The sequence below is a fragment of the Adiantum capillus-veneris genome, chromosome 25, assembly GCF_014529385.1.
Source record: "Adiantum capillus-veneris isolate H3 chromosome 25, ASM1452938v2, whole genome shotgun sequence".
In the NCBI taxonomy this organism is placed as follows: domain Eukaryota; kingdom Viridiplantae; phylum Streptophyta; class Polypodiopsida; order Polypodiales; family Pteridaceae; genus Adiantum; species Adiantum capillus-veneris.
Genome location: NC_140955.1, coordinates 87,885,672 through 87,900,024, shown reverse-complemented (window position 1 = coordinate 87,900,024; position 14,353 = coordinate 87,885,672). Strand labels below are relative to the sequence as shown.

Sequence of the window (14,353 nt, the reverse complement as noted above, 5' to 3'; positions counted from 1 at the left end):
GAATCTGATGGTACCCACTCTTCAGGTCTATCCTGCTGAAAATTGCAGCACCCTCTAAACGATCGAGAATATCATCAATGCGAGGAATAGGAAACCTATTGTTGATGGTATTCTTATTCAACGCACGGTAATCAATACACATGCGCCATGAGCCATCCTTCTTCTGCACTAGGAGCACTGGGGAGCAAAAGGGTGAAGAACTAGGCTGAATCAGCCCCTTCTCTAATAACTCCTCAACCTGGCCCATAATCTCTTTCTGCTGCGCCGCACTAACCCTGTAGGGAGGTCTATTTGGTGGGCTACACCCTGGCACCAAATCTATCCGATGGTCCTCAGGTCTCTCTGGCGGTAATTGCGACGGTAATGAATCAGAAAAACAGTCACTAAACTTTTGCAAAAATGCTGACCTTTCTTTATCTAACACAGATAAATTTGACTGATCCCTATCTGAGACATCACGTGCAAAAATCAAGTACACAGAAAGATGATTCTTTATTACAGAAGTGATAGCAGAAGCAGATACAATAGGGACTGACTCTCCTTTAAGCTTTACATCCAAGATGTGAGTTTTGCCCCTATGCTGTACAGTGATCTTTTTGTTGTAGGCATCCAAGACTCCATGCACTCGGAACATCCACAGGATCCCCAACAAGGCGTCACAACCTTCCAGCGGCATGATGTAAAACTCTTCAGTGTCCACATACGACTGAATATGCAGACGCAGTTTTCCAATGATGGGAGTAACACACTCTGAGTGGCCAGGACATGCCAACCCTGCCTCTGCGGTGTACCCCATCTCTTCAGCTTTGATGCCGAGCTTCATAGCTAACTCTGGTGAGATAAAGTTGGCTTTGGCACCTGGATCAAAGAAGATGAGTGCCGTCTGATCCCTAACTTTACCCCATGCCCTGCATAACTCACTGGCATCTGTGCTGGGTCTGTCACCCACCATGTCTGGCACTAAACCTGCCGTGGGTTTAGGCTTCTTGCCTTTCTGGTCTTCTTTATCCTCTGAGTCAGCTGGCCTTTTCCTTTGTGGACAGTTGATAGAAATATGACCAGGCTGCTCGCATATAAAGCATTTGTTTTCAGCCATTAGGACCTTCTTTTCCTCGAGCGACTTGCGCACAAAAGGCTTCCTTTTCTGTTTCTTTGCCTGCGCTCCAGAAGTCCCAGCTGAATCCTTGTCTTTGGTGGCCTGTTCTGACCCCTGTGACGCATCAGGAGCCGTTTTCACAAAGGGCTTCTTCGCTGAATTTTTCTTTTGCTGCCCTCCTTTATCATTGCTCGGAAATCCACTGTCCTCTCCTTTCAACAGGGCAAGACCAGTGTTCGCAACTTCCATAAGCTGAGTAAGGGTAGCCACTCTGTTCTTTGTACAGTAATCGCGAAGCCCTTTAGGCAGCCCACAACAATACTTCTCTATCTGCTCTGTCAATGGCACAAATCTGTAGGAGGTCACTGAGAGTAATGCTTTACAAAACCTCCTATTGTACTCCAGCAAGCTCTTGCACGAAGCTGCCGTAAGCTGGTGCCAATCTGTCAAGACATCGGCTTCAAATTCATTTGATAGCCAAGCAGATGCAAACATTTGCTTGAAGTAAACCCAAGTGGCGGGTGCCTGTCCTTGCATTAACAATGTCGTCCACCATGTAAGCGCATTGTCCTTTAAGAAAGTGGCAGCTTTCCTAACCTTCGAGGCCTCTGTAAAATTCCCTCCCGCATAAGCTGTATCAAACTGCTGGAGGAAAGTGAGTGTCTTTGTCTTATCCTCGAAACCACTGAAGGTACTGAACTTTACCGCTGCACCACCTTCTTTGTAAGCCTTCGGCTTCTCTAGTGCCCCCAAGTTGTCATACGGGATGGTCTGCAACATGGGCACTGTAGTACGCATGATCGGCACGTGTTGGCCATTCACATTTTGCGTCAGAGGTGCGATATCTGGCTGCTGTCCAGAAAAACCAGCCATGCCAAAATGACCCTGTGGCACCCCAAACTGGCCCTGGTTGCCGTGGAAACCTTGCTGCATGCCGATAGTACCATACATGGGGTTTGGCATGATGCCTTGCATACCCCCGAACACTGTTCCTGGCATGTACGGCTGACTTCCAGACGCATAACCAGCCATACTTTGGAACACTGATCCACCCCCGAAATACCCAGGATGTACCGTGGGTGGTGGAAAAACTGAGTGCATAGCCTGGTATCCAGCTCCCTGTCCATTCAAGACAGCATGCTGGCTCTGAAAGGTGGCGGGCTGAACTGGCATAACCTGTGGAATAGGCGTTCTAGCCACCTGTTCAAGCACGGGAGGAACCTGCTTTGGAGCCCCCGACTCCGCAACATGCGAGTGTTCCCTTTCCTCCTGCGCCTCATGAAGTACCTGGGCTTGAGCTTCAACAAGCTCTGTACGCGGCGTAGGTTGCCTATTTTGCTGTTGCACTGGTGGCGCTTGCAAGAATTCCATAAACCTCGGATTCTGCACCAGCTGCGAAAAGACATTCACCGCGGCAACTAACTGAGTCTTAAACGCATCATCCTCAAGTTGCCCTGTCATAAAGCTCTGTACTACTGGAGGGACATTCATGTTGACAGGAGGTACAGACTGACGTGGCCGTGAGCTCTCGCCAATCTCAAAAACCATAGGAATCTCCTGCCTGTCCTTTGGAGAGGAACGCTCTTCCATAATTCCCTTCCCCTTGTCGGCCATAGTGTAATCCCCGCGTTCTTGCACTGTGTGTCTTTACCCTGAACAATCCAGGCTCACTCTTTGAGGAAAAAGTGATTGAAATCCCGGCAATGGAACCATGAAACCGGCCCGTAGGGCGGTAGGCGTTGGCTTTCACCCGAAATTCTTTACTTAAACACACACACAGAGCACTTTGCAAAGGAGACCTGTAACGAGAATTAACACTTCATTACACACACGGCTCGGAAGCTAGAATGCTCCGAGCAGACGCCGACAACCTGTAGGCCCCAAAATTGGCGCCCCTTTCGGTATTTCTTTATTCTTTAGGAGGGTAAATTACAAGGTAAGGTCCTGGGAATCCTTCACGTGTATCCCCCTAGATACCATTTGATTTGGCCAAATTTCGGCAACATAACAGCCCCAAAACTTGCGCGAAACCAATTCCCCTGCTGGAACTCGCTTGCACTGTCGTATACCCTCTGATTCCTGTCCAAAAACAGTAAATTCAGCACGCTGTATTTACTGGTTTTTGCCCTGTTTTCAGCCCCAAACAGTCCCCTAACTGTCCTTTGCCAGTGGGGCACGATTCCCAATGATCCTGGCGTCCGTATGGCTGAAAAACAGTCAAATTACAGCGCATACACAGCGCTGATTTTGCACCTGTACGGTGAGGTTATGACCCTCACCAGTGCCTGCTTTGGAGCAGCAGTTAGCTACCCCTGTTCCTGCTCAAGGAGGCTCTTGCCTCAGCACAAAAGCATGAACCCACACAACTGTACATCAGTCAAATGAGTAGCCCTCTTGTGGGGCATCACATAACTGCACGTAGGGGAGAAAGAGAGCAGTATGTAGCGTGCGGGGCATCACTCCCGTCACCATACTGTGCATAGAGGGCAAGGTAAGCATTCCATAGTTTCTGTACTTGTTACAATCCGCCTGTGGCTGAAAAATGGCGCCCCCTTTGATGATATGCAGCTCGTTTTTGCCTCCCAGAGTGGCAGAATCGCTCACAAGCTGACACGTCGCCCAGTTTCCGAGTTTGGGCTTTCCCTGCTAAAAATATCTCAACTGGTGCATCAGTTGACTTCGCGGCAGAGTTGTAAAGTGTTCCCCTAGTCATACCGAAGGTAATGACGCGAACACATTTCGTGGCCCAAAATAGCAGTTCCCTAAATTTTAGGAGATGCTTCCGTTGGGCTCCCACTGGTCTTCTGACCATCTATCCTCATTGGAGCCGCATCCAAAAGTGCAATGTGGCCCAACTGTCGGATACTTTTTGTTGATAGTCCCACCTTGACTTTATGCCTTAATTGAGTTCACTTCCTAGTATCCACCAACTTGCTAAGTGCGACGGGGGGACCTATATGATCTTGCTCTGAGCCTAGACATCCTCTTACCATACGAATTCCAGTGCCGACCACTTCCCGTCTGCGGGTGAATCTACCGTTCACATTGGCCATACAATGTCCGACCGTTTGCTACTTCAAAAAGAGGGTCTTAAACAAATAAAATAAACCCCATTGGAAAGAAACCAACAACCAAGGTTAGCAGTTGCCACATCTCTGTGACATGGTTAATAACTGCCACGTCCTCGTGACAAACAATCAGTTTACTCTTTTTATTAAGGAGATAGCTTCTTCTTTCTGCTCTTTTGATCAAGGAGTTAGCTTCTTCTTTCGGCTGTTTTGATCAAGGAGTTAGCTTCTCCTTTTTTCTCTTTTGATCAAGGAGTTAGCTTCTCCTTTCGTCCAGATTGGAACTCTTGATATTCCGGCGTAGTAAAATTAACCATCACACCCAAACCGTACTAATCTTCCACGGGTGTCTTGATGTACTAAAAAATTACATACCCAGGCAATCTCATTCAATTAGGAATATTCAGTAATTGGCACATCACAATGCAACACAAATGCTTACATATGCATGTTACAAGACACAACAAACAGCGCCGTTGAGCACTCCCCCGAGACAAACGGTCTGCGGTATGAAGCTACTCAACGACTACCTCGTCGCTCCCTCCGCAAATAACCTAAAAAGGTCCGGGCCATGAGCTCAAGAACTGTACAACCAAACGCTCCCCAGACCGCAGTCTGCGTCGCTTGGAGGTTCAAGCATACAACCAAACGCTCCCCAAGCATCGGCCTGCGTCGTTCCGAGGTTCAAACAATACCAAAACAGTATTTCTCACTTCTCCACCCGAGAGTCAGATCACCAATTATTGAAACCAATATTAAAACCAGAGTCAAACAATTCAAAGCGGCACCAAGACAGGTTTCAAACAGATAGCATCCATTTCAAACAAAATTCAGACAATACTCTCAAACAATGTTCAAAAGTATCTAAGTAGAAAACAACTAGAGAGGTCATTCAGGGTGTTGTTGGAACAACCAAACTTTGAGGACAACGGGCTTGCCCTTCTGCATCACGGTGATGGTTCGGTTCCGGACCTGGAGAGTTGCGTCATTCTTGTCATGCCAGGGCATGCCCAAGAGAACGTCGCAATTGCCCAACTTCATAATGTGGAAATCGGCTTTTCCATGATAATCTTGTATAGTCATTGAAAGTGCACCAATGAGCGGTACCACTTTCTAAGTTTGCCCCGTGGCTAGCTCAGCTTCAATTTCTCCACCCTCTGCATCATAATCAATGTAAGGTACAGCGGAATGAATGTTGTATTTTCTCAAGATTAGTGATCTTTATTGCTCAAGGTTCCTTTTAGTTCTTAGGGAAAGAGAGAGCTTTCCGTCTTGTAGAGTGATGTGGTCACGAACAAAGTGAGTGGATATTGTGCGTGCAAATGAATGAGATTGAGAGAAGGAGAGAGAAGAGATACGACACCGAGAGGTTTGTAAAACCCTCCTCCGAAGGCCCCACTCTCGTCGGCGAGAGTGGTCTAACTTGATTGCACAAAGGTGTACAATGCGAATGCAATGGGACTATGCCGATGATGACGACGATGATGACGACGGCGACTTGATGGCTGAAATCTGAGATCCTTTATCTGCTGATTTTAAGGACTGTTTGGTGGCTGAAATTCTCTGTTTTTGGCTGCGTTTTTATGGCTGAAAATGGGGGAGCATCTACAACCTTCTTGGGGGGAATCTGCTACGAAGTCTGAGGCTGAAAATCTGTGTTTCTTCAAGGGGCTAAACTGCAGATCAAAAACGTTGATTGGCTGAAAACAAAACGCTGAAAATCTACTATGTTAGGCTGGCGTTTTTAGGAAGGAAAACGCTACTGAAGCTGTGGCGATTCTGCAAAGAAAACGCTGGCTGAATTGGCTGCAAGGGGGACAAGCGCCAGAAGGTGGAGGACTTCACGGCGAAGGAAGGTCTGTGAAAAACGCCAAGGGGAAGGGAGGTATGGCGAGGATCTACTGCTGGGGGGTACTACTGAGAAGTTGCCTGTTGAGCGGGAAGCTCCTGCTGCCTCTTCTGCCAGAAAGTGCTAACTTGGGTTTGCTTATATATTAACTTAGCAAAATTGCCCTACCTACTTTTGTTGGCTAGTCACTTAAAAATAATAAGTGAATACCAATAAATAGGAAAATAGGCTAAATGCACTAAAAAATTCCCTTAACTGATGCTAATGGATTCTGATGGGAATTCCGATGATCATGCTGTGTGCAACCGGAGGATATGCATCTATGCTACGTGATTTGGCATGCACGGTCTACAAATAGACTCACAAAAGTGCCAGATCACTGCTAATCTAGACTTGACTGAACTGACTGTACCCTGCTGTAGTGTAGCTTGTCCACGGACACATAGGGTTGGGATGTGTCACGTGACAATCAAAGTGCATTTGCTTCAAGAATTCTGAATGGATGAAGTTCTCCATAGCTCCAAGGTCAAAGAAAATAAGGGCTTTCAAGCCGTTGACTTTTCCATAAGCTCTGCATAATTCATTAAAACTCTCGAGGTGTATGCCATAAATATCGGGTACTAGTCCAATAGCAGGTCTAGCCTTCTTGGCCGGAGGTGGTCCCAGGAATCTGTCTGACGTGGGAGCAGAAGGTTGCACTGAGGACGTCAAGGCTCGCTCGGGACATGTATTAAACGTATGCACTGTTTGGAAACATTCAAAGCATCTACCTTCTTGTAACAAGGCGTCTCGTTGATGTTGTGTCAGACGAGGCCGTTGAGGTTGGTTTTCACGGGATTCCCGAGAATTTGTTCGTTGTTGCCGAGAGTTCTGGTTAGTGGTCAGAGGTTCTTCTGTGGTAAACTCCAATTTTCCTTTCATGAGCTTGTAGCCGACCGCAGCATGATCCATAAGCTCTTGCATGGTAGAGACTTGCTTGGAGAGACAATATTCCTGCAATGGTGATGGTAGTCCAATGGTGTAGCGCTCGCATTGATCCTCCAAGGGAATGAACTTAAAGAAGGACGCCGGAAGGTACCTTTGGTTATAGTTGTCCATGGTTTCGGTGGCAAGCATTTTCAAGTTACCCCACTCTGTCAAAATCCGGACTTCAAACATCGATGTCATGTAACTACGTGCAAAAACTGTCTTGAAAGCTTGCCGGGTCCTTGGAGCATGCGGTTGTGTCGCGATTGAACTCCACCATTGCATAGCATTATCTTTAAGAAATTCCGCTGCTCGAGAAATCTTGGATTCTTCTATATAGTTCCCTAAAGCATAGATGTTGTCGAATTGCTGTAGGAACTGCAATGCTTTCTTGCGATCTTTCACCCCGAAAAAAAATAAAAAATTTGACTGTCGTGCCGTCATCTTTGAAATCTTTGGGTTGGTTGGGCACATATCCTGGGTATGGATAATAAGGGTATCCATATGGGCTCCAACCATTGTAGCCTAGTGGCAGTGGTGGTGGCGGAGGTGGGAGCAATAGTGGTGGCAAAGGCGGTTACACTGGATCAAGGTCAGATGGCTGAAAAGAACTCCATGGAGCAAGCTCAACTTTCGCAATGTCCAATGAGTGGACACAAGAGAGTGAGCCGGAGCATGTTATCTATATCATCAAGAATTTCACAAGTTCGCGTGAAATTAAAGATAATAAATTCCTCTTTGTAAAAGTAAAATGCTTTTATAAGAAAGTCCCTCCATCACTAAAGGAGAAGCATAAGTCCCCCTTCAACACTGGAAGGGATAAAAGTGGCGAGGCAAGGACACGTTCCCTATGGTATTATTATAAATGTGGAGAACGGTGCCAACTCCACACCATACGTACGTATGCACCTTTCTTTTTTTTTATGGGCACAAACATCGCGATCACAAAATGCATCTTCATCTTTGAAAATTACTATGTGCAAATTTTCCCCTTCACACATCCGTAAATGCCAAATTTCATTTGCCTTGCGAAGTCATAGAGCTTTTGGGCTATGTAATCTCCAAAATAAGAGACGATATGAGATGAAAGGTACACCACTGCTCCTCTTCTTTAATTCATATCATTTCCTCAGTCGATCAATCAAGGCAAACTAGTTTTTCCTACAAGTCAACTTTGGGCTCTACCCCAAATCAGTAGCCCTCTCTCTCTCTCTCTCTCTCTCCACAAGAAGCTGTGAAAGACGATCCAAACTCAACCACATTCACTAGACAGTTAGCTGGCGTTGGGCCCCACAGAGAGACACACACACACACACACACTGAAGCTGTGAAAGACGATCCAAACTCAACCACATTCACTAGACAGTTAGCTGGCGTTGGGCCCCAGAGAGAGAGAGAGAGAGAGAGAGAGAGAGGTAACCGGTGTAAGCTCGCTGCACGTTCAACGTATGTACTATGATCAAGCAGGTTAATTTCCTGAAGCTTTGGAATCACAAACGTCCGTCAAGTTCTTACCCCATTTAAGTACCTAGAAAACAAAGGGCCTCAGTGTCCCTTGTCTATATCTCAAATCACAAACGTCCGTCAAGTTCTTACCCAATAAGGGTCTCTCTCTCCCTTGGCTATATCTCACAGGGACATGTCTCACAGGGACATGGGAGGAAATGGGGTCTACGGTGGGATGATTGAGTATCGTAGATCTCGGGTTTTCGTGGACAATATAAACTCGAGTACCCGAGTTTACTGCCCCCATCACCCCCCCGAGAGGCTTGAACCCACAACCTGAGATATGAGAGCCATTTGGCCTAGCCAAATCGCCCGTGCACCTCACTTGTGGAATGTAGACATTTTCATGGAGTTTTGACGTGCAAATGTATCAGGGCGAAAAAAAGTAAACTCGGGTGCGCGAGTTTACAAAAATATTCGAGTTTACTTGCGACAAGATCTACGACGGACGCCTAATGTCGGGGCCCAAAATTGATGGGAGTCTTTGATCCCATCTGTCATGCCCGTGTTAGATGTAGCTGAGACTAAGTGTCCCTCGTTTTTGGGGAGTGTTTTCCTCAGGACTAAAGAACGCGGGATCTTGAATGAAGACTTCGTCATGGGATCCACGGAGGAGAACTCCAGGCACAAAAGCAAAGGTGCGTGACATCGTTCGATTTTTACAAAGTAAACTCGGACAAATTTTGTAAACTCGGACATTCAAATAGTAAACTGAGACAAGCATAAGTAAATGTAAACGCACACCCATTTCAACAAAATACATGTGCGTGCTCGATTAGGGCATTGGACTACCATAGCACCCGTCTGGGTTCGAATCCGAGGGGGAACCCATTGTTGATTTTTTATCACCGTTGGATCTCCTCGAGATCCACACCGTCCATCGTCGATCCCATGGCAAGGTCTTCATTCAAGACCCCATGCCATTTAGTCACGAGAGAGTGTTTGGAATAGTTCAATCACTCTAGACCAAAGAGTGCTGAATGTTTCGACGAAAGGGCAGTCCCTCTTTATAGAAACGAATGGGACTACCTTTGTCGTGCCTTTTATGGCAGCAACAAAAAATGTATAATGCTGAGCATCCCATTCATGGGCAAAGGTCTAAAAACTTTTGCAAGCCTACAAAGTGCATAGGGAGTTATTTATTGGAAAGGTTTGTTTCCTCACCTTGCATGTATAGCGTAAAACCCCCAACTTAGGCTCGTGTCACACATGGGTTGCCGAACATGGGGGTGTTGTGTGTGCCACACATAGGCGGTCGAAAGAATTCGACGACAAATTTCCGATGTGAATCGGCTTACGCAACTATATGGTATCATTGAAGGGAGCGAGAAATTGTAGGCACGATACCAATGGAAGAAACTCTCGCGCAAGTTGTTAGCCATGTCCGTTGATAGGTGTTGTTGGGCGAAGGGTTTATGCCACCCTGTTTTGCAGAGCTGCGGACAACTTTAAGAGTGGATGCTCTTTTGCCACTTCACTTGCACACACGTCTGAGAAAATGTGTCTGACATAGGCCTTAAAGACACTCAAAACGTAAGGGCCAATAGAGGAAAATTCAAATTGTGGTAATTGAAGCTTCCACTTCAAGTAATGAATTTGAGTGAAACTAATTGAAAAGAAAGCCCTTGTCAAAATCTCATCATATTCCATGCTAACCCCATCATGACAGTTGACTCTACAGGGACCAAGAAGCTGATCCTGACCGGTGCATACCTGTTCAAAGACCCTCTTTTCAAAGGCTTGGCCAAAAAAACTGTGTGCAAGCTTGGAAAAGATCTCCATGCGAGTAACCCCAAAGCTTGGGACTCTTTCACCAAAACACGATCACAACCGCATGCCCTAGATTGAAGAAATCTTGGGAGGAGCAACTCAAGCAATTGGAAGACGAAGTTGAACAGCTAACCTCTAAGAAACATGAGGGAACATCCTCTAAAGCTAAACACATAAGGTGGCTACAAGCAAAAACTAACCTAGCAGAACTATAGCTTGAAGAAGTCTGAAAAGACGAACTTTTATCCAAGGAAACCTACCTGCAACTCGAGGCGGCTAATCAAGCTCACTTCTTCAGGGCTTTAAAGGTCAAGAGAGGATAGATCCTGATCCACTTGCTAGTAGAGGGGGAGGAGAATGAGGTGAAGGACCAAGAAGATATAGCTAAGAGGATGCTTTTTCACTTAAATCAACTGGAAAGCCGATATGCCAAAGTTGAGGAAGCGAGGGCAAGCCCTTGAGGAGCATTAAGAAAACAGTGGTATGATCAAAAGTGTTGGAATTAGGGTTGTAGAGAAACGCACACAGCTTGGAGAAGACGAAGGAAGCTCAAGGCACACAATAGAGAGTGTATTACTTAGTGCACAATGGAAAGATAGATAGCTCTAGAGTGATGGGCGTATATACAATGCTCGGGGGAAAAAACCTCCTAAAGAGGGAAAAAATGCCCCGACGGTCCTAGTGTGTTCACACACATCGCTAACACATGCATATGGTAACAAATCCCCCCTGGAGTGATGTGGTGAACGAGAGCTGGCACATGAGTAAAGGGAAGTGCCATGCGCTGAGGACATGATCAGTCCACAAAGGGGAGTAAGCCCAAAGCTTTGCGGAAAGCTTCAAGCTTCTCACGAGACAATGCCTTTGTGAAAAGATATGCAAGGTTGTCCTGTGTTGGCACATGAGCCAAGCTAATCTCTCCTGCTGAGAGCCTCTCCCTGACATAGTGGTAATGCACCTCAATGTGCTTTGTGCGAGCATGAAAAACTGGGTTCCTCGCAACTGTCAATGCGCTCTGACTGTCAGTGTAGATAGTGTTGGCAGTGTCCTGTCCAACACCCAAATCATCCATAAGGTGTCTGAGCCATACACACTCAACCATAGCTATGAAGACTGCCATGTACTCAGCCTCACAACTCGAAGTGGCCACAGTAGGTTGCTTCTTGCTCAACCATGATATACATGAACTGCCAAGCATGAAACAAAAACCACTTGTGGACACTCGCGTGTCAAAACAACTAGCCCAATCTGAGTCCGAAAAAGCATGTAAGTTTGGCGGCAATGATCCCCCCTTGGGATAAAACAAGCCAAGATGTAAAGTGCCACTAAGGTAGCAGAAAATCCTCTTGACAACCTTCCAATGCTTAGACCCTAGGCTATGCATAAATCTGCTGACCTGTGAAACTGCAAACTGAATATCTGGCCTCGTGTTGCATACATAAATGAGGCAGCCAACAGCAGTTTGATAAAGAGTGACACCAGCAGGATCGCCAGCATCATGTAGACTCAACTTCAAACCTGTTTCCATGGGAGTGGCAATAAGTTTGCAATCCTCAAGTCCAAACTTACATAGCAATGTCTCTATGTAACTTTTCTGACACAAGGCAATACCACCATCACATTGCTTAAACTGTATACCCAAGTTATGATGCAACATCCCCAAATCTTTCATCTTGAAAAGCATTCAAATCAACTTAAATTTAGCAATATGTCTCTCATTTAGTCCAGTGATCAGCAAATTATCGACATAAAGAACCACAATGAGAAGTACATCACCCTCACGCTTTACATACAATGTGCTTTCTGTTGGACTGTTATGAAAGCCTCGTTTAACCAAATGAGTGTCAGCTTTCTCATACCAAGCACGAGGAGATTGCTTCAACCCATACAAAGCCTTCTTACATCTACACACTTTGTCCTCTTGTCCTTTTATGACAAAACTGTGAGGCTGTGTTACATGTCACCATTCAAGAAAGGAGTAACAATGTATGATTGATGTACATCCCAACCAAAATGAGCCGCCAATGCACATAGAAAACGCACAGTAGTCATACGACAAGTGGGAGCAAAAGTCTCTTCATAATCTATGCCTTTTTTCTATGCGTAACCCTTTGCAACAAGTCGAGCCTTATGGCGATCGATTTCACCATCCGGCTCGCGTTTCAACTTGTAAACCCACTTCGTACCAATGGCCTTTTTTCCAGGAGGCAAATCACATAAAGTCCATGTGTCATTTTCTATAAGTGCATCATATTCTGATTGCATGACAACCATCCAATTTTTTGAATTATGTGCTTCATCAAAAGACAGAGACTCCTCAACATCATGTAAGCTAGACACAACCAAAGCATAACAATCTGATGCGTAAGATGCATGGCGAGAGCTTGAACGAGTACGACTAGACAAAGGTACATCCAATTTACTGTCATGCAAAGTGTGCACCAGCCATTTTGGCATACCTCTAGCCTGCTCATTTTCAACCCTTTCCTCATCAAGTACATCATGTACATCTGCATCAGTAATAGGTTGATCTGTAACATTTTCAAAAACCCCCATAGGTTGTACATTTGCCTCATTGGAACTTACATTTGTATTTCCACCACCGAAAAGAGGCAACAAAGCGTCATAAATGTCATGTGAGCTTACATTACAGTCTCTAGTACATGACAACAAGGGCTGAATAGAATCTTCCACAAACACTACATTCCATGAAACCAGAATACATTTTGTTTGTGGATGATACAACCTGTAACCTTTTCTTTCAGCACTATAACCAACAAAAATACATTTGACAGCCTTATCATCCAATTTTTTGCACTGTGTTTGTGGCACCAAAGCATATGCCAAACAACCAAAAACACGCATGTGCTCAATAGAAGTCTTTCTATCATGCCATGCTTCATATGGAGTAATAGACTGCAAAACTTTCGTAGGACACCTGCTAAGTACATAAGTGGCACACATGATGGCCTCAAGCCAAAAAGAATGCGGCAAAGCTTGACTTTTGACCATACATCGTGCCATTTCCGTCAGTGACCTGTTTTTCCTCTCAGCAACACCATTTTGCTGAGGTGTATAAGGCACTGTAAATTGGTGTTTTATCCCACGACTAGCCAGAAATACATTAAATTCATGAGACATATACTCTCCCCCTCGATCGGAACGGAGGGTGCCCATAGTACATTTCGAGACATTTTCAGCCATAGCCAGAAATTGTTTGAAGCACATAAAAACTTCGGACTTCGCTTTAAGTAGAAATACCCATGCATTCCTGGAGTAATCATCAATGAAAGTCACGAAGTACATGTAATTGCCCAAGGACGGAGTTTGCATGGGCCCGCAAACATCACTATGCACAAGCTGCAACCTGCATGTGGCCTGAATTAAACCATCCTATGGAAACTTAGAATGCTGCATCTTACCTAAAAAGAGCCTTCACAAACATGTTTGACAGGTGCTTCAAGAGGTGGCAAAGAAGCAACCATATCAGAGTTTTGCAAACGCAACAAACTGGCAAAATTCAAATGACCAAAACGTGCATGCCAAAGTTTTGCATCTGAAATAGCCCTTGAATCTGCAACAGCATTTGCAAAATTTTGTCCACACTTGTCATACAAAGTGAGCTTATACAGCCCACGGCACAAAAGGCCAGATGCGACAATTTCATCACCAAAACTGAGATCATGAACTGTGCATCTGTCATCCACAAATTTGAGTACAAGTCCAAGTCTAGCAAGTGCTAATACAGACAAGAGATTCTTCTTGATCCCAGGTACATGAAGTGCATCAACAAGTGTGAAGGAACTGCCATCTCCAGCAGTAAGCACAATCTTTCCAACTCCCTGAACTGGATAAGAGGCATTGTTGGCACAAGTGACTGAATTCCCATGAGGGGCAGACTCAAGAGAGGTAAACAATTCATGATGTGAGGCAATGTGCTTTGTAGCACCACTATCGAAATACCACACATGTGAATCTGCAGCAACTGACAAGCATGCATCGTGGACAGCAGGATTGTAAGTGCACTATGCGCTAAAAGCCCATTCTACATCAACATCAGCAACGCAGTCTCCTTTCACAGAAGACTCAACAATGGCT

The 14,353-nt window shown here is 45.4% G+C and overlaps 1 long non-coding RNA gene across 1 annotated transcript in view; it reads right to left on the bottom strand.

Moving 5' to 3' along the window:
• LOC147425228 (uncharacterized) overlaps window positions 1-8,558 on the bottom strand; it is a 78,965-nt gene extending 70,407 nt beyond the window's left edge. Inside the window, exon 1 of the long non-coding RNA XR_015186460.1 lies at window positions 8,400-8,558. This is a non-coding gene — a long non-coding RNA (uncharacterized LOC147425228). The remainder of the gene's footprint in view (window positions 1-8,399) is intronic.
• Window positions 8,559-14,353: the final 5,795 nt, after the last annotated feature.